This window comes from Pristiophorus japonicus, chromosome 3 (genome assembly GCF_044704955.1).
Source record: "Pristiophorus japonicus isolate sPriJap1 chromosome 3, sPriJap1.hap1, whole genome shotgun sequence".
Taxonomy (NCBI): domain Eukaryota; kingdom Metazoa; phylum Chordata; class Chondrichthyes; family Pristiophoridae; genus Pristiophorus; species Pristiophorus japonicus.
Genome location: NC_091979.1, coordinates 278,282,916 through 278,303,841, shown reverse-complemented (window position 1 = coordinate 278,303,841; position 20,926 = coordinate 278,282,916).

Sequence of the window (20,926 nt, the reverse complement as noted above, 5' to 3'; positions counted from 1 at the left end):
CCTGTGACAGTGGGAACTGATTCTCTCCACTCTCTGTCCTGTGACAGTTTGAAGTGGTGCTCTCCACTCTCTGTCCTGTGACAGTTTGAACTGGTGCTCTCCACTCTCTGTCCTGTGACAGTTTGAACTGGTGCTCTCCACTCTCTGTCCTGTGACAGGTTGAACTGGTGCTCTCCACTCTCTGTCCTGTGACAGTTTGAACTGGTGCTCTCCACTCTCTGTCCTGTGACAGGTTGAACTGGTGCTCTCCACTCTCTGTCCTGTGACAGTGGGAACTGATTCTCTCCACTCTCTGTCCTGTGACAGTTTGAACTGGTTCTCTCCACTCTCTGTCCTGTGACAGTTTGAACGGATGCTCTCCACTCTCTGTCCTGTGACAGTTTGAACTGGTGCTCTCCACTCTCTGTCCTGTGACAGGTTGAACTGGTGCTCTCCACTCTCTGTCCTGTGACAGTTTGAACTGGTGCTCTCCACTCTCTGTCCTGTGACAGGTTGAACTGGTGCTCTCCACTCTCTGTCCTGTGACAGTGGGAACTGGTGCTCTCCACTCTCCTGTCCTGTGACAGTTTGAACTGGTGCTCTCCACTCTCTGTCCTGTGACAGTTTGAACTGGTGCTCTCCACTCTCTGTCCTGTGACAGTTTGAACTGGTGCTCTCCACTCTCTGTCCTGTGACAGGTTGAACTGATGCCCCACTCTCCTGTCCTGTGACAGTGGGCACTGGTAGGCTCTCCACTCTCTGTCCTGTGATAGTGGGAACTGGTGCTCTCCACTCTCTGTCCTGTGACAGTGGGAACTAGTGCTCTCCACTCTCTGTCCTGTGACAGTTGGAACTGGTGATCTCCACTCTCTGTCCTGCGACAGTTGGAACTGGTGCTCTCCACTCTCTGTCCTGTGACAGTTTGAACTGGTGCTCTCCACTCTCTGTCCTGTGACAGTTTGAACTGGTGCTCTCCACTCTCCCATCCTGTGACAGATTGAACTGGTGCTCTCCACTCTCTGTCCTGTGACAGGTTGAACTGGTGCTCTCCACTCTCTGTCCTGTGACAGTTGGAACTGATTCTCTCCACTCTCCCGTCCTGTGACAGTTTGAACTGGTGCTCTCCACTCTCTGTCCTGTGACAGTTTGAACTGGTGCTCTCCACTCTCTGTCCTGTGACAGGTTGAACTGGTGCTCTCCACTCTCCTGTCCTGTGACAGTGGGAACTGGTGCTCTCCACTCTCTGTCCTGTGACAGTTTGAACTGGTGCTCTCCACTCTCTGTCCTGTGACAGTGGGAACTGGTGCTCTCCACTCTTTGTCCTGTGACAGTTGGAACTGATTCTCTCCACTCTCTGTCCTGTGACAGGTTGAACTGGTGCTCTCCACTCTCTGTCCTGTTACAGTTTGAACTGGTGCTCTCCACTCTCCCGTCCTGTGACAGTTTGAACTGGTGCTCTCCACTCTCTGTCCTGTGACAGTTTGAACTGGTGCTCTCCACTCTCTGTCCTGTGACAGTTTGAACTGGTGCTCTCCACTCTCTGTCCTGTGACAGGTTGAACTGGTGCTCTCCACTCTCTGTCCTGTGAAAGTTTGAACTGGTGCTCTCCACTCTCTGTCCTGTGACAGGTTGAACTGGTGCTCTCCACTCTCCTGTCCTGTGACAGGTTGAACTGGTGCTCTCCACTCTCTGTCCTGTGACAGTTTGAACTGGTGCTCTCCACTCTCTGTCCTGTGACAGTTTGAACTGGTGCTCTCCACTCTCTGTCCTGTGAAAGGTTGAACTGGTGCTCTCCACTCTCTGTCCTGTGACAGTGGGAACTGGTGCTCTCCACTCTCTGTCCTGTGACAGTTTGAACTGGTGCTCTCCACTCTCTGTCCTGTGACAGTGGGAACTGGTGCTCTCCATTCTCTGTCCTGTGACAGTGGGAACTGGTGCTCTCCACTCTCTGTCCTGTGACAGTAGGAACTGGTGCTCTCCACTTTCTGTCCTGTGACAGTGGGAACTGGTGCTCTCCACTCTCTGTCCTGTGACAGGTTGAACTGGTGCTCTCCACTCTCTGTCCTGTGACAGTTGGAACTGATTCTCTCCACTCTCTGTCCTGTGACAGGTTGAGCTGGTGCTCTCCACTCTCTGTCCTGTGACAGTTTGAACTGGTGCTCTCCACTCTTTGTCCTGTGACAGGTTGAACTGGTGCTCTCCACTCTCCTGTCCTGTGACAGTTTGAACTGGTGATCTCCACTCTCCTGTCCTGTGACAGGTTGAACTGGTGCTCTCCACTCTCTGTCCTGCGACAGTTGGAACTGGTGCTCTCCACTCTCCTGTCCTGTTACAGTTTGAACTGGTGCTCTCCACTCTCCCATCCTGTGACAGATTGAACTGGTGCTCTCCACTCTCTGTCCTGTGACAGTTTGAACTGGTGCTCTCCACTCTCTGTCCTGTGACAGTTTGAACTGGTGCTCTCCACTCTCTGTCCTGTGACAGGTTGAACTGGTGCTCTCCACTCTCTGTCCTGTGACAGTTTGAACTGGTGCTCTCCACTCTCTGTCCTGTGACAGTGGGAACTGGTGCTCTCCACTCTCCTGTCCTGTGACAGGTTGAACTGGTGCTCTCCACTCTCTGTCCTCTGACAGTTTGAACTGGTGCTCTCCACTCTCTGTCCTGTGACAGTTTGAACTGGTGCTCTCCACTCTCTGTCCTATGACAGGTTGAACTGGTGCTCTCCACTCTCTGTCCTGTGACAGTTTGAACTGGTGATCTCCACTCTCTGTCCTATGACAGGTTGAACTGGTTCTCTCCACTCTCTGTCCTGTGACAGGTTGAACTGGTGCTCTCCACTCTCTGTCCTGTGACAGTGGAAACTGGTGCTCTACACTCTCTGTCCTATGACAGGTTGAACTGGTGCTCTCCACTCTCTGTCCTGTGACAGTTTGAACTGGTGCTCTCCACTCTCTGTCCTATGACAGGTTGAACTGGTGCTCTCCACTCTCTGTCCTGTGACAGTTTGAACTGGTGCTCTCCACTCTCTGTCCTGTGACAGTTTGAACTGGTGCTCTCCACTCTCTGTCCTGTGACAGTTTGAACTGGTGCTCTCCACTCTCTGTCCTATGACAGGTTGAACTGGTGATCTCCACTCTCTGTCCTGTGACAGTTTGAACTGGTGATCTCCACTCTCTGTCCTGTGACAGGTTGAACTGGTTCTCTCCACTCTCTGTCCTGTGACAGGTTGAACTGGTGCTCTCCACTCTCTGTCCTGTGACAGTTGGAACTGGTTCTCTCCACTCTCTGTCCTGTGACAGGTTGAACTGGTGCTCTCCACTCTCTGTCCTGTGACAGTGGGAACTGGTGCTCTACACTCTCTGTCCTGTGACGGTTTGAACTGATTCTCTCCACTCTCCCGTCCTGTGACGGTTTGAACTGGTGCTCTCCACTCTCCGTCCTGTGACAGTTTGAACTGGTTCTCTCCACTCTCTGTCCTGTGACAGGTTGAACTGGTTCTCTCCACTCTCCGTCCTGTGACAGGTTGAACTGGTTCTCTCACTCTCTGTCCTGTGACGGTTTGAACTGGTTCTCTCCACTCTCTGTCCTGTGACGGTTTGAACTGTTTCTCTCCACTCTCCCATCCTGTGACGGTTTGAACTGATTCTCTCCACTCTCTGTCCTGTGACAGTTTGAACTGGTTCTCTCCACTCTCTGTCCTGTGATGGTTTGAACTGGTTCTCTCCACTCTCCCGTCCTGTGACAGTGGGAACTGGTTCTCTCCACTCTCTGTCCTGTGATGGTTTGAACTGGTTCTCTCCACTCTCCCGTCCTGTGACGGTTTGAACTGTTTCTCTCCACTCTCCCATCCTGTGAATGTTTGAACTGATTCTCTCCACTCTCTGTCCTGTGACAGTTTGAACTGGTTCTCTCCACTCTCCGTCCTGTGACGGTTTGAACTGGTTCTCTCCATTCTCTGTCCTGTGACAGTGGGAACTGGTGCTCTCCACTCTCTGTCCTGTGACAGTAGGAACTGGTGCTCTCCACTTTCTGTCCTGTGACAGTGGGAACTGGTGCTCTCCACTCACTGTCCTGTGACAGGTTGAACTGGTGCTCTCCACTCTCTGTCCTGTGACAGTTGGAACTGATTCTCTCCACTCTCTGTCCTGTGACAGGTTGAGCTGGTGCTCTCCACTCTCTGTCCTGTGACAGTTTGAACTGGTGCTCTCCACTCTCTGTCCTGTGACAGGTTGAACTGGTGCTCTCCACTCTCCTGTCCTGTGACAGTGGGAACTGGTTCTTTTCACTCTCTGTCCTGTGACAGTGGGAACTGGTGCTCTCCACTCTCTGTCCTGCGACAGTTGGAACTGGTGCTCTCCACTCTCCTGTCCTGTTACAGTTTGAACTGGTGCTCTCCACTCTCCCATCCTGTGACAGATTGAACTGGTGCTCTCCACTCTCTGTCCTGTGACAGTTTGAACTGGTGCTCTCCACTCTCTGTCCTGTGACAGTTTGAACTGGTGCTCTCCACTCTCTGTCCTGTGACAGGTTGAACTGGTGCTCTCCACTCTCTGTCCTGTGACAGTTTGAACTGGTGCTCTCCACTCTCTGTCCTGTGACAGTGGGAACTGGTGCTCTCCACTCTCCTGTCCTGTGACAGGTTGAACTGGTGCTCTCCACTCTCTGTCCTCTGACAGTTTGAACTGGTGCTCTCCACTCTCTGTCCTGTGACAGTTTGAACTGGTGCTCTCCACTCTCTGTCCTATGACAGGTTGAACTGGTGCTCTCCACTCTCTGTCCTGTGACAGTTTGAACTGGTGATCTCCACTCTCTGTCCTATGACAGGTTGAACTGGTTCTCTCCACTCTCTGTCCTGTGACAGGTTGAACTGGTGCTCTCCACTCTCTGTCCTGTGACAGTGGAAACTGGTGCTCTACACTCTCTGTCCTATGACAGGTTGAACTGGTGCTCTCCACTCTCTGTCCTGTGACAGTTTGAACTGGTGCTCTCCACTCTCTGTCCTATGACAGGTTGAACTGGTGCTCTCCACTCTCTGTCCTGTGACAGTTTGAACTGGTGCTCTCCACTCTCTGTCCTGTGACAGTTTGAACTGGTGCTCTCCACTCTCTGTCCTGTGACAGTTTGAACTGGTGCTCTACACTCTCTGTCCTGTGACGGTTTGAACTGATTCTCTCCACTCTCCCGTCCTGTGACGGTTTGAACTGGTGCTCTCCACTCTCCGTCCTGTGACAGGTTGAACTGGTTCTCTCCACTCTCCGTCCTGTGACAGGTTGAACTGGTTCTCTCACTCTCTGTCCTGTGACGGTTTGAACTGGTTCTCTCCACTCTCTGTCCTGTGACGGTTTGAACTGTTTCTCTCCACTCTCCCATCCTGTGACGGTTTGAACTGATTCTCTCCACTCTCTGTCCTATGACAGTTTGAACTGGTTCTCTCCACTCTCTGTCCTGTGATGGTTTGAACTGGTGATCTCCACTCTCTGTCCTGTGACAGTGGGAACTGGTTCTCTCCACTCTCTGTCCTGTGATGGTTTGAACTGGTTCTCTCCACTCTCCCGTCCTGTGACGGTTTGAACTGTTTCTCTCCACTCTCCCATCCTGTGAATGTTTGAACTGATTCTCTCCACTCTCTGTCCTGTGACAGTTTGAACTGGTTCTCTCCACTCTCCGTCCTGTGACGGTTTGAACTGGTTCTCTCCATTCTCCCGTCCTGTGACGGTTTGAACTGATTCTCTCCACTCTCTGTCCTGTGACAGGTTGAACTGATTCTCTCCACTCTCTGTCCTGTGACAGGTTGAACTGGTGAGCTCCACTCTCCCGTCCTGTGACAGGTTGAACTGATTCTCTCCACTCTCTGTCCTGTGACAGTTTGAACTGGTTCTCTCCACTCTCCGTCCTGTGACAGTTTGAACTGGTTCTCTCCACTCTCTGTCCTGTGACAGTGGGAACTGGTTCTCTCCACTCTCTGTCCTGTGATCCTGCGAAGAAAGCAGAACAGCAGCTTGCACAATAAGATAAGGTTTTTAAATTTCCATCAGCCACCTTGCCTTTAATCATCGCCCCGGTAGCGACCGGCCGCCCGATCCATGTGTCCTGCAGCTGTCGGTGTTTTCACCCAGCGCTGTCGCAGGGGAAGAAAGTGAATTTCGGGGCCGGGGCACTAACAGGAGATGCAAAGGCCCCCAAGACTGTACACAGTATTGTAGGTATGGTCTCACCAAGGCCCTATATCATTGGAGTAAGACTTCTTTACTCTTATAACAACAACTTGTATTTATTGTAAGATCTATAAGATCTGTCAGAGGAGACTTGTTCGTGGCCACAACAAACCACACTGGGTACAGGTATATTGTTTATAAGCACAACAGATTTTATTAAGTGGTTTACTTCCAGTACAAAGACACAATACTTAACAAGGCGATAGTCGACAGTCTGTTCCTTGAAACCTCAACGGAAGCCCACTGAGTGACTGCGGTGTGGTCTCTTGCTGTGTTCTGTTGACTGTAGTTCTCCTCCAGTCTTCCTCTGTGTTCGCGCGGCCTTCAGGGTTCAATAGCTGCTATTCTTATACATTTTTTCCCTTTCAAGTGCTGTGATAGCTTGCAGCTGTCTGGGCCTCACATGTCATTACAATGCTCTCGTTATTAACTCAAACATCTTTTGACCTTCAATAGCCCAGTCTACTGTTATCTTGCTATCCTCTCTTTTTGCAGAAGGAGCCATTTTTCGCTGGGAACTTCGACACAGACAATCTCGTTTTATTTAGCTTTAGCGATAAGAAATGCATTGGAGGTCTTTGTTTTATTTCATGGCTAGTTACGATCTGTCCTTGACTACATCCTGGGTTCTAACAGAATAGAGTATTATCATTACAAATGCAAAATGCTGCGGATGCTGGAATCTGGTTTAAAAACAGAAAATGCTGGACATCTCAGCAGGTTAGGCAGCATCGTGAATATTGTCATTACTTCAGCACATTACAGCAGTCAACACAATATTGGCTCAATTTACCATGATGCTTTGCTTCTCAGTTTTTACCATGATTAGATAAGCTTACATGCATTTTAGTTAAGTTTATCATATAATTAAATAAAAGCATTATTAAAACACTATCACAACATGCAGGTAAGTTTTATCTTACAATATATAGCGCCTTTAACGTAATGAAACATCCCAAGGTGCTTCACAGGAGTATCCTCTTGTAATAAAGGCCAACATACCATTTGCTTTCATAATTATTTGCTGTTAACTTTCAGTGATTTGTGTACAACGATACCCAGGTCCCTCTGAACACCAACATTTCCCAATCTCTCACCATTTAAAAAAATATTCTGCTTTTCTATTTTTTTTTGCAAAAGTGCATAACTTCACATTTCTCCACATTATAGTCCACCTTCCATGTTCTTACCCACTCACTTCACCTGTCTATATTTCGTTGCAGCCTCTTTGCATCCTCCTCACAACTTACTTTTCCACCTAGCTTTGTATAGTCAGAAAACTTGGATACATTGCACTCAGTCCCATCATTTAAGTCATTGATATAGATTGTAAATAGCTGAGGCCCCCCCCATTAGTTATAGTCTGCCCTCACTTCTCTAACCAACTGTAGTCAAATAAGTAGGTCAAAATAGTCTAAAGTTGATCAAGCAGAAATATTTGAAAGGAAACAAAACATATTATAGACTTGTTTATAACTTAACCCAAATTGTTCTTCTTCCATGAAACTGCCCCTCAGGTGCAAAGTCCAGATCAGTTTATGCTTACACTGTTCACAGCTGGTCCTTTTTACATAGTGGCCAACAATCAAACCTTCAATTTTATTACTGGAAGGAATTAAAACTCTCCAGGCACTTTACCAGATTTGGAATCTTAAGGCACCTTCGCAGATGCCAACTACCAAGCCAGGGCTTTGACCATAGCTTGGCACAAAATGAATTGCTCTGCACTGAGAACAGCATCCTTGATCTCACCTGCACATCAAGTCTTACTGCTGCTGCTAATCTAATCACTATTGTACTCACTACACTTGTGCATACATAAGAACATAAGAAGCAGGAGCAGGAGTAGGCCATAGGGCCCCTCCAGCCTGCTCCACCATTCAATAAGATCATGCTATGGACAAAGTCCTGGGTTAGCAGTTGGCATCTGAGAAGATACCTGACCACCACCTTTGATGCCCCAGTTCCTATTAAAACCATTACTCGCTCTCACCCTGGCCATTCCGCTAGTACGGCCCTCATCTTCGCTCCCTTAAGCCCAAGGGACGCAGACTTAAACGGATATGGCAGACAACTGGTTTAGCCATTCATCGACAGACCACATAAAGCATTCTTGGGTCCTGCTCTTATCTGCCGAAACTGCTCACTATTCCAGGATCAATATGAACTGCAAAACTAACCTGCAACTTCTTTTCTCTACCTCAAACCATCTTTTTAAACCCCTCTCCCTTGTCTCCTCCACCCTCACCTCCAATAACAGGTGCAAGGAGCTCATGGACTTCTTTGTCTCTAAGATTGAGACCATCCAATCAGCTGCCTCTGCCACTTCCCTTCTTTCCCCTTGCCCACTGGGACAAACTTCCTCTAAGGTCCCCCGTGCCCTAGCCCTGAACTCGCATCTTTCTCTAGTTTCTCTCCGATCTCCCCTCATGACCTCTCCATGGTCATCTTGTCCATACGATCCATTTCCTGTTCCCTCAAGCCTTTTCCTACTAAACTTCCTTTTCTGGCTTCCATGTTAGCTGACATTGTTAACGATTCTCTCTCCTCAGCTACTGTCCCCCTCTCCTTCAAATCTGATATCATAATCCGTCTCCTCAAAAAATCTTTCTTCTTCTTCTTGGGCAATCCCCTGGAGTCGAGGATGACTTGCTTCCACACTAATATGAGTTCTAAGGTGACCGATGAGGCGAATGCCAGATTTACAGTCTCTGCCAGAGGTGGGGCAGGTGGTGGTTGGAGGGATGGGTGGATGGGGTACTTGGTTTGTCGTATGCTCCTTCTGCTGTTTGTGCTTGGCTTCTGCGTGCTCCCGATGAAGAGACTCGAACTGTTCCCTACCTTCTCGAATGCTTCTCCGAAAAAACACACTTGAACCCTCTGCCCTGGCAAACTATTGCCCCATTTCCAACCTCCCTTTCCTCTCCAAATTCCTTGACTATGTTGTCGCCTCACAAATCTGTGCCCATCTTTCCCGGAACTCCATGTTTGAATCCCTCTAATCTGGTTTCCGCCTCTGCCACTGTACTGAAACGGCCTTTATCAAAGTCGCAAATTACATCTATGTGACTGTGACGAAGGTAAACTACCCCTCCTCATCCTTCGTAACCTGTCTGCAGCCTTTGACATGGTTGACCACTCCATCCTCCTCCAACACCTCTCCACCGTCGTCCAGCTGTGTGGGACTGCACTCACCTGGTTCCATTCTTATCTATCTAATCATAGCCAAAGAATTACCTGCAATGATTTCTTTTCCCGATCCTGCACTGTTGCCTCTGGTGTCCCCCAAGGATCTATCCTTGGCCCTCTCCTATTTCTCATCTACATGCTTCCCTTTAGATACATCATCCAAAAATAGAGCATTAGTTTCCACATGTACGCTGATGACATCCAGCTCTACCTCACTAACACCTCTCTCGACCCCTCCACTGTCTCTAAATTGTCAGACTACTTGTCTGACATCCAGTTCTGGATGTGCAGAAATTTCCTCCAATTAAATAATGGGAAGAACAAAGCCATTGTCTTTGGTCCCCACCACAAACTCCGTTCCCTAACCATCGACTGCATTTCTCTTTCTAGCATCTGTCTGAGGCTGAACCAAACTGTTCGCAACCTTGGTGTCATATTTGACCCTGAAATGAGCACATATCCACGCCATAACTAAGACCACCTATTTTCACCTCCATGATATTGCCCGTCTCCGCCCCTGCCTTAGCTCATCCGCTGCTGAAACCCTCATCCATGTCTTTAGACTTGATTATTCCATGCATTTCTGACTGGCCTCCCACATACCACCCTATGTAAACTCGAGGGCCGGAATTTTCATTCGTCCAGGCGTGTGGGATTGGAGACATGTCGGGAGTAAAAGTGGAAATAAATCGGAGCGCGTCGGGAGCCCAGTCATCCTGCCACCTCGCGTTTTAACTTGGGCGTTTTAACTTGGGCGCTTTACTAGCGCGCAGTGTCCCGAATGGCAGAGGCGGGCGACCTAACTTAGATCATATGGCTTGCTATCAGACCCTTAACCGTCTCTTTAACATACCTTTTGAATTTCACTGCATGACCATGGGAATCATGCAGCTCAGGAACCACGTCTATCAAGCTGAGGCAGAAGTTGAGTGGTCATTGATTGATTCAATAAATATTGCCACCTGACACCTGCTTACTTTCCTAAGGAAAATGCTGTTGCTGAGTGCATATCCAGCACAGCATTATGGGCTCAAAATTGGCCCAGCCGTTTATTTCGGCACACTCATGGGAGATGCGCCGACTTCCTGTGTGGAAAACTACTCTGATAAAATCGCTCCCCACTTTGGACGTTGTCCGGCCTCTCCTTGGTTGTCGCGCAGCGTGGCCAGTGGAGTGGAGGGGCAGAGCCAGCGTACTGCGCTGAAACCAGTGCCAGGACGTCTGCACATGCGCATTGGAGTTGGGTCGCGATGTCCTCGCATGTGCAGTAGAGCAGAACTTTGGCAATCGGCCATTTTTAAAGGGAAATGAAGCTGCTTGATTTTTGGTGCCAGAAGGAGTGCTATGGAATAAATCAGCTGCTGGAATCAAGAAGCAGTGAGTTCTCTGTGTTAATAGTGCTGTATGCATGCCTGCTAAAGTTCCAGAAGGAGTGCTGTATATCTGAAAATCATTGCTGCATGCAAATAAGGACTGTGTGTTTGGAAAAATCACTGTGAGTGTCAATTCATTACAGCAATGCAACAACATGCACCAAGAATGAAGAATTTCTTGTATGACGAAGTGGAGATACTAGTTAATGTCATTGAGAACAGATGACAGGAGCTGGATACCAGCAACAGATGTCGCACAAAAGTGCCACCCAAAGAAATGAAGAAACCAAGTTGCAGCAGATTACTGTGCTGTCGTGAACACCCAGAGATCTGGAAGCCAGTGTAAAAAGAAATGGCAGGACCTTGGTCAAGTAGTTAATGTAAGTAATATTTTCAATTATTCAATGCAATTGCAATTGTAAATGTGACCAGCTTTATATGTCCCACCCAACAGAAAGACCCCCTCTCTAAAAAGTTGCATTTTCATCTTTGCAGAAGAAATTGTCCCACAACAAAAGGGAAAGAACTCGAACAGGAGGAGGCCCGCCAAATCTGCACCAACTGACACCCTTGGAAGAGAGGGTCGCTGTTTTAATGGGTCCTACCTGGAGAAAAACAATTAGTACTGCACAAGCTGGGCGAGGGAGAGGATAAGTCCTGAAAATTCATCGTGGCCCTTCAAATCAACCTGCTGCCTGGCCTGCTACGTGTGAGCCTACTCATGTCAGCCATCCTGCCCCCTCCTGTGCTGCTAACCATTTGACTGTTCTGAATATTTTGCAGAACCTAATGCCAATCCTGAAGATCCAGAAGAAGATTCAGATGGGTACGAGCCTAACCCTGCAGACCAACTTAGGGGGGTGGGGATGGAGATGGATGAAGGGGACAATGCTGTACTGACTATTGATGAGGTCACGTTAATGGACTTCGCGTTGCCAAACCCTTCCATGAGTTCTGTGTGACATTCCTTGGTTTCAGCCTGTCCATGATTAGTGGTTTAAGTTCTGATGTGACATTCCATGGTTTCAGAGCATCCGAGATTGAGGGTCCCAGTGGTGGTGGAATGCAGCATGGAACACCCAGGGCCCCACTGTCCCAGCCTGCGCCTCCCACTGGGGGGGGGGGGGTGGTGCCGCGAGGCAGACCTAGGGTGAGGGTAAGGAGAAATCAACCACACTCTCCTGAGATGCAGGATGCAACAAATGTGGTTCAGATCATGGCATTGAGTGCGGAGTGCAATGATCTTACCCGATCACTCGTGCACACCATCAGTGGGGTGGGTGATGAGGTGACGGGACTTTTGGGAGAAATAACAGTAATCGCACGGGAAATGGGAATGATTTCCAGGAACATCAGTGAGGGAATAGTGTCCATGAGGGAGGGAATGTCAGAGGTAGTGGTAAGGATGGCACAGGCCATCAGGGAGGGCATGTGTGAGTTAGCTGGTGCAATAATGGAACACGCCCAGGCCTCCCAATGCAATCCCCACACCAGCCTCTGAAGAGACTCAAGCTGGGCCCTCCACATTAACACCCGACCGACCCCCCCGCCCCACCCCCCCGCCCCCGCCACCCCATGAGGAAGTGCACATTCACCGAGATGGGGATGAGAGATGGGTGCAGCCTTTCTTTGCTGCTGCTGTTGCTGTTGTTGTTGTTGATGTTACTGTTGTAACTATTTTCAAATTGAAAGTTTTTTGTAAGTGATGTAAATTTACAACTTTATAAGTGATCTTAAAGAGTCACATTAAAGTAAAGTTTGATACAAGAATTATTTTATTACACTAAAGTTAAGTACATTGTAAACTTTTGAATAAAATATATTTTACATTAAAACTGAATCATGTTCCATTAACACAACACAACATTTAGGAACAATTGCAAAAAAGAAACCTGTCCATGCGGAATAGTTGTCGCTGAGCCCTCAGGTATCAGTAAAGCGTTCATGGATGAGCTGCTGGCACAAGGCTCGAGCAATCGTTAAAGGAGCACGTTAAAGGAGGGCCCTCCCTCCTCCGACATCATGCTCCGGCCTCAGGCACTTGCATGGTTTCCTGATTGTCGATATCATCCTCCTCCACCACCACCTCCTCCTCCTCCTCCTGCTCGTCACCTTCATCTTCCACATCATTATCATCAGCCACTCTCACCACAGGTGGGTCTTCTTCTTCCACTATCAGCTGTTGCTGCCTCATGATGGCTAAGTTATGCAGCATGCAGCACACAACAGTGAACTGACTGACAATCACAGGGGAATATTGCAAGTGGCCTCTGGAATGGTCCAGGCACGGAAACACTGTTTCAAGATGCCAACAGTCCTCTCTATGATGCTGTGTGTCATAATGTGTGACATGTTGTTTTGATGGTCAGCTTCCGTCCGGGTTACGCGTAGGGGCATCATGAGCCAGGTGGTCAGGCCGTACCCTTTTTCTCCCAGTAGCCAGCTCTGCCCTTCTGGCTGCTGCTCAAAAATGTCAGATATAACACTGTCGCGTAGGATAAACGCATCATGGGTGCTGCCAGGGTATCTCGCATCGACTGACATGATGCAATGCATGTTGTTACACACGAGCTGAATATTAATGGAGTGGAAGCCATTTTTATTCCTGAAAAACTCGGCATCCTCCACAGGTGCTCGCAAGGCGATGTGGGTATAATCAATGCAGCCCTATACCTTTGGGAAGCCAACAATCCTTGAGAACCCCATAGCCCTGTCATGGATTGCTTGGGCAGTCATTGGGAACTTGATGAAGTCATTCCTCCACGCATACAGTGCAGCCATGACCTGGTGAATGGAGACATGTATTCCATGTTGAGAGATGGCGCACACATCTCCAGTTGTAGCTTGAAACGATCCTGAGGCATAGCTAGGTGACCTTCACTTCAACAGACAAAGCCATCCAACTGCCGCTTCTCAGCTGTAAGTCTGGTCTCAGCAACTCACAGATCTCACAGACAACTTCTCTGTGGAAATGCAGCCTTCTGACACAATCTGCATCACTCAAGTCCAGGTACGAACGCCTAACTAGAAATTGCTGAGGTGGATAAGGCCTCCTGCCCAGCAGCCTACAGGCTCTGATGTTCCTGACGTGATGAGCTCTAATCAATTGTCTCCTACGTAGCACAATGATGCAGAACGTTCGAAAAGGTGTGGCATTGATATTACTGCACCCATACTTAAAGTTAAAGTTAATGGGCCCTAATTTCCCCAAGAGTTGCCCCATTTTTTTTCGAATAAGTAGCTTTTTTTGGAGTAACTTAAAAATCACAAATTTCCCCATTCAACATGCTCCAATGTAAGTCAGTTAGTCAGGTTTTTTTCTAGTTTAGCTTGTTCTCTCCAAAAGGGAGCGTGACAAGCCACTTACACCTCTTCTGGCCATAGAAGCAAATTTGGCCAGCTGAAAGTTACTCCAAACTAAGTTAGGCCAGTGTATGTGGCCACTTTTGTAGGCACAGAAAAATCTTACCTACATTTAAGAAATCAGCGCAGGTAGCCAGAGATGGGGGGTATGGGGGAAGGTGAGTTAGAGGATTCCAAAGCATAAGTGTATCTAAGGATTAAGTCATGGCAGGAGAGTTCGGTCACGTGATATGCTCCTCCTGTACCATGTGGGAACTCAGGGACACTTCCGGTGTCCCTGACGATTACAGGTGCGGGAAGTGTATCCGCCTCCAGCTCCTGACGGACCGCGATGCGGAATTGGAGCTGAGGGTGGATTCACTCTGGAGCATCTACAATGCTGAGAATGACGTGAGCAGCACGTGTAGAGAGTTGGTCTTATCGCAGGTGAAGGGTCCACAGCCATCTAGGGAATGGAAGACCAGCAGGAAGAGCAGTGCAAGGAAGATAGTGCAGGGGTCCCCTGCGGTCATCCCCGTGCAAAACATATACACCGCTTTGAGTACTGTTGAGGGGGATGACTCATCAGGGGAGGACAGCAGCAGCCAAGTTCATGGCACCGTGGCTGGCTCTGTTGCACAGGAGAGCAGGAAAAAAAGTGGGAGAGCGATAGTGATAGGGGATTCAATTGTAAGGTGAATAGATAGGCGTTTCTGTGGCCGCAACCGAGACTCCAGGATGGTATGTTGCCTCCCTGGTGCAAGAGTCAAGGATGTCTCGGAGCGGGTGCAGGACATTCTGAAAAGGGAGGGTGGACAGCCAGTTGTTGTGGTGCACATTGGTACCAACGTTATAGGTAAAAAAAGGGATGAGGTCCTACGAGACGAATTTAAGGAGCTAGGAGTTAAATTAAAACGTAGGACCTCAAAAGTAGTAATCTCAGGATTGCTGCCAGTGCCACATGCTAGTCAGAGTAGGAATCGCAGGATAGCTCAGAAGAATATGTGGCTTGAGCAGTAGTGCAGCAGGGAGGGATTCAAATTCCTGGGGCATTGGAACTGGTTCTGGGGGAGGTGGGACCAGTACAAACCGGACGGTCTGCACCTAGGCAGGACCGGAATCAATGGGGGAGTGTTTGCTAATGCTGTTGGGGTGGAGTTAAACTAATGTGGCAGCGGGATGGGAACCTATGCAGGGAGACAGAGGGAAACAAAATGGAGACAGAAGCAAAAGACAGAAAGGAGATGAGTAAAAGTGGAGGGCAGAGAAACCCAAGGCAAAAAACAAAACGGGCCACTGTACAGCAAATTCTAAAGGGTCGAAGTGTAATAAAAAGGCAAGCCTGAAAGCTCGGTGCCTCAATGCGAGGAGTATTCGGAATGCAGGAGAGGGCTCTGAGCTAGTTAGAGTGTGTGAGAGCGCAGATGAACAGGACCCCAAGAAAGAATGCAAAAGGCAGGAGACAACAGAGCAGAGTAGCACTGGTGTAAGTGTAAACCACAAGGTGATAGGAAGGGACAATATGTATGAATATAAAGGGGCTGCAGGAGGGGTCCAAATTAAAAATCATGGTTTAAAAACTAGTATTAAAACACTCTACTAAACGCATGCAGCATTCGAAATAAAGTAAATGAGTTGATGGCACAAATCATTACAAATGGGTATGATTTGGTGGCCATTACAGAAACGTGGTTGCAGGGTGGCCAAGACTGAGAATTAAACATACAGGGGTATCTGACAATTCGGAAGGATAGATAAGAAGGGAAAGGAGGTGGGGTAGTTCTGTTAATAAAGGATGATATCAGGGCAGTTGTGAGAGATGATATTGGCTCTAATGAACAAAATGTTGAATCATCGTGGGTGGAGATTAGAGATAGTAAGGGGAAAAAGTCACTGGTGGGCGTAGTTTATAGGCCCCCAAATAATAACTTCACGGTGGGGCGGACAATAATCAAGGGAATAATGGAGGCATGTGAAAAACGAACGGCAGTAATCATGGGGGATTTTAACCTACATATCCATTGGTCAAATCAAATCGCACGGGGTAGCCTGGCGGAGGAATTCATAGAATGCATACGGGATTGTTTCTTAGAACAGTATGTTACAGAACCTACAAGGGAGCAAGCTATCTTAGATCTGGTCCTGTGTAATGAGACAGGAATAATAAACGATCTCCTAGTAAAAGATCCTCTCGGAATGAGTGATCACAGTATGGTTGAATTTGTAATACAGATTGAGGGTGAGGAAGTAGTGTCTCAAATGAGTGTACTATGCTTAAACAAAGGGGACTACAGTGGGATGAGGGCAGAGTTGGCTAAAGTAGACTGGGAACACAGACTAAACGGTGGCACAATTGAGGAACAGTGGAGGACTTTTAAGGAGCTCTTTCATAGTGTTCAACAAAAATATATTCCAGTGAAAAAGAAGGGCGGTAAGAGAAGGGATAACCAGCCGTGGATAACCAAGGAAATAAAGGAGAGTATCAAATTAAAAACCAATGCATAAAAGGTGGCCAAGGTTAGTGGGAAACTAGAAGATTGGGAAAATTTTAAACGACAGCAAAGAATGAAAAAGAAAGCAATAAAGAAAAGAAAGATAAATTATGAAATTAAACTTACGCAAAACATAAAAACAGATAGTAAAAGCTTTTACCAATATATAAAATGGAAGAGAGTGACTGAAGTAAATGTTGGTCCCTTAGAAGATGAGAAGGGGGATTTAATAATGGGAAATGTGGAAATGGCTGAGACCTTAAACAATTATTTTGCTTCGGTCTTCACAGTGGAAGGCACAAAAACCATGCCAAAAATTGCTGGTCACAGGAATGTGGGAAGTGAGGACCTTGAGACAATCACGATCACTAGGAAAGTAGTGCTGGACAGGCCAATGGGATTCAAGGGAGACAAGTCCCCTGGTCCTGATGAAATGCATCCCAAGGTATTAAAAGAGATGGCGGAAGTTATAGCAGATACATTCGTTATAATCTACCAAAATTCTCTGGACTCTTGGGAAGATACCAGCGGATTGGAAAGCAGCTAATGTAACGCCTCTGTTTAAAAAAGGGGGCAGACAATAGGCAGGTAACTATAGGCCGGTTAGTTTAACATCTGTAGTGGGGAAAATGCTTGAAGCTATCATTAAGGAGGAAATAGCGGGACATCTAGATAGGAATAGTGCAATCAAGCAGACGCCACATGGATTCATGAAGGGGAAATCATGTTTAACTAATTTACTGGAATTCTTTGAGGATATAACGAGCATGGTGGATAGAGGTGTACCGATGGATGTGGTGTATTTAGATTTCCAAAAGGCATTAGACAAGGTGCCACACAAAAGGTTATTGCAGAAGATAAAGGTACGCGGAGTCAGAGGAAATGTACTAGCATGGATCGAGAATTGGCTGGATAACAGAAAGCAGAGAGTCGGGATAAATGGGTCCTTTTCGGTGGGTAGTGGTGTGCCACAGGGATCGGTGCTGGGACCACAACTGTTTACAATATACATAGATGACCTGCAAGAGGGGACAGAGTGTAGTGTAACAAAATTTGCAGATGACACAAATATTAGTGGGAAAGCGGGTTGTGTAGACGACACAGAGAGGCTGCAAAGAGATTTAGATAGGTTAAGCGAATGGGCTAAGGTTTGGCAGATGGAATACAATGTCGGAAAATGTGAGGTCATCCACCTTGGAAAAAAAAAACAGTAAAAGGGAATATTATTTGAATGGGGAGAAATTACAACATGCTGCGGTGCAAAGGGACCTGGGGGTCCTTGTGCATGAATCCCAAAAAGTTAGTTTGCAGGTGCAGCAGGTAATCAGGAAGGCGAATGGAATGTTGGCCTTCATTGCGAGAGGGATGGAGTACAAAAGCAGGGAGGTCCTGCTGCAACTGTACAGGATATTGGTGAGGCCGCACCTGGTGTACTGCGTGCAGTTTTGGTCACCTTACTTAAGGAAGGATATACTAGCTTTGGAGGGGGTAGAGAGACGATTCACTAGGCTGATTCCGGAGATGAGTGGTTACCTTATGATGATAGATTGAGCAGACTGGGTCTTTACTCGTTGGAGTTCAGAAGGATGAGGGGTGATCTTATAGAAACATTTAAAATAATGAAAGGGATAGACAAGATAGAGGCAGAGAGGTTGTTTCCACTGGTCGGGGAGACTAGAACTAGGGGCACAGCCTGAAAATACAGGGGAGCCGAGTTGAGAAGGAATTTTTTCTCCCAGAGGGTTGTGAACCTGTGGAATTCTCTGCCCAAGGAAGCTAGCTCATTGAATGTATTCAAATCACAGATAGATAGATTTTTAACCAATAAGGAAATTAAGAGTTACGGGGAGCGGGCGGGTAAGTGGAGCTGAGTCCACTGCTAGATCAGCCATGATCTTTTTGAATGGCGGAGCAGGCTCGAGGGGCTAGATGGCCTACTCCTGTTCCTAATTCTTATGTTCTTATGTTCTTCTCCCTCACCCACATCTCGGAGAAAGTGCACTTCCTCATAAGTTCGGAGATGGTGTTGGGGGTTTGGGGGCCCGGCTTGGGTCTGACCGGTGCATGGATTGAAGTGGGAGTGACATTTGAGTTTCCGGCCTTTGTGCCCTTATTGCAGAAGCCAGCTCCCTCATGGCATCTGCCATCATCTGCACACCCACTGAAATGCCCGCCTGACTTCCCGTCTTTGTGCAGAGATTTCACCTGACAGTGTCGCGACCTCATCACACACCCTACTGATGGCCGCCACGAGTGATCTTGTGAGGGCATTGGTCTCCTCGCCCAATGAAACAACTTGATGAACCTCTACTGAGGGCTGCCCTCAGGAGAGACTGGTCGGCTTCTCCTTCCCCTCGCCATGGGTCGACCTAGTGACACCCCTCCAGTGCGAGGCGCAGGCTGGGACATTGGGGTACTGGGTGTCCCAAGATGCATTTCCCGACCTCCACTCGGGCCCACAACCTCAGAAGGTGTGAACCCATGGAAGGTTGCCGAGGAGCTAATGGAGGGTTCTGGCAGTGTGATGCCCTGTGATATGTCCTGTTCCATATCGCGGTCAGCATTCTCCTGAGCACACATTTCCATGGAACCCTCCTCCCCCCACCCGCCTTGGGCTGGAGCGCACGCATCTGGATCCTCAGGATCTTGAGGAGTGTTGTCTTCTTCTGCAAAAGAAACACAACAGTCAAATGGTTAGCAGCACTGGAGGGGGCAGGATGGGTGGCATGAGTAATCTCACGCGTAGCAGGCCAGTCAGCAGGTTGATTTGAAGGGCGACTGTGCATTTTAATGACTCACCCTCACCCTCGCGTGTGGGTCCAGCTTGTGCAGAGCTGATTCTTTTTCTGCCGCTGCGAGTCAGCAAGACAGCAACCCTCTGTTCCAGGGGTGTCAGTTGGTGCAGATTTGGCGGACCTCCTCCTGTTCTAGTTCTCTCCCTCTTGTTGTGGGCCAATTTCTTCTGCAAAGATGAAAATATTAATTGTCAGACATGGTGCGCTTCTGATGGGTGGGACACATACAGATGCTCACATTTTCCACTGCAATTCAATTTAAAGATGAAGATATTACTTACACTCACTACTTGACCAACGTCCTGCCATTTCTTCCTGCACTGGTTTCCGATCTTGCGGTGTTGACCCCAGCGGAGAATTCTTCTGCAATGAGGTTCCATCTTTTTCTCATTTCCTTGGGTGAGACCTTTGACGGACTACTCTTGCTGATATCCAGCTCCAGCCATTTCTCCTCAATTACAGTCACTAATTTCTCCATTCTTGGTTCGTCTTGCACGCTCTTGCACCATTCGTGTATTGGACTCAAACGCAGGTAATGTGCAAAGATCACACTTACACCTCGCATACACCTATCCAACACTCCTTTCCACTCCCTCAGCCACGCAAAAATCAATATTCAGACCGCACCTTTATATATGCTCCATAACAAAAAATTCTGAGGACGCTCTCCCTTTAATTGGCCGATTGCCAAGCTTCCTGTTGCACTGCGCATGCGCGCAAACTGAACCGCCCATTGCGCATGTGCGCATGCTCAACCGGTCATGCATGCCCCTGCCGGCACTACACAACATGCTGGGCCCAAGCCCCGCCCCACTGCCGGCCACGCTTGCTCCGGCCCCCGCAGTCTCTGCTGCGCGACGCCGATGGATACGGACGACGAGGGAGCGGCCAAATTCAAAGGTAGATTTTTGCCACTTTTTTTCCCCCAGGAAGTCAGCGCACCACATCTAACTACGCTGCTCTAAGCGGCTGGGGAAATTTGGGGCCAAACTTTCAAAGAAGGTTAAAGAAGGTGAAATGGCAAGAAAGCAGGCAGCACAGCACAGCAGAGTTTCTCAATTCTGTCTCTCTCTCTCTCCCCCCCCCAAGGTATGTATATGGACCACACCCAAAGGTCTTTTGACCTCTCCCCTCCCCCCTTCAGTCAGTCATGTGACTTCTCTCTCCCTCATCCTCCTCCACCGCCGCCACCCCCCCACCCCACCCAGCCTGTTGCAGCCTGTCCGTGAGGTTGATTCCTGCAGCCAGCCTGTGTGTGCTTCAATGTTGGTGGGCAGTTCCCTGGCCAAATGCTCTCCTGGTCGTCCCGCACCTATCCCAGGCCGACTGGTGGGCTCCCGCACCGGCCGGCCCGCTGTTAAAGTCGCTGCTTGTCTTTTGCCCTTGCTACAGCCTGTTGCAGCCTGTCCAGTCGGTACGTTTGCTTCGTGCAGCCTGTGTGTTCTCCGATGGCACTTCAATCGCTCCCGCCCCTATCCCTAGCCGAGTGTCCTCCCGGTGCATTGTCGTCTATCCCGCACCGATCCCTGGCCGAGTGGCCT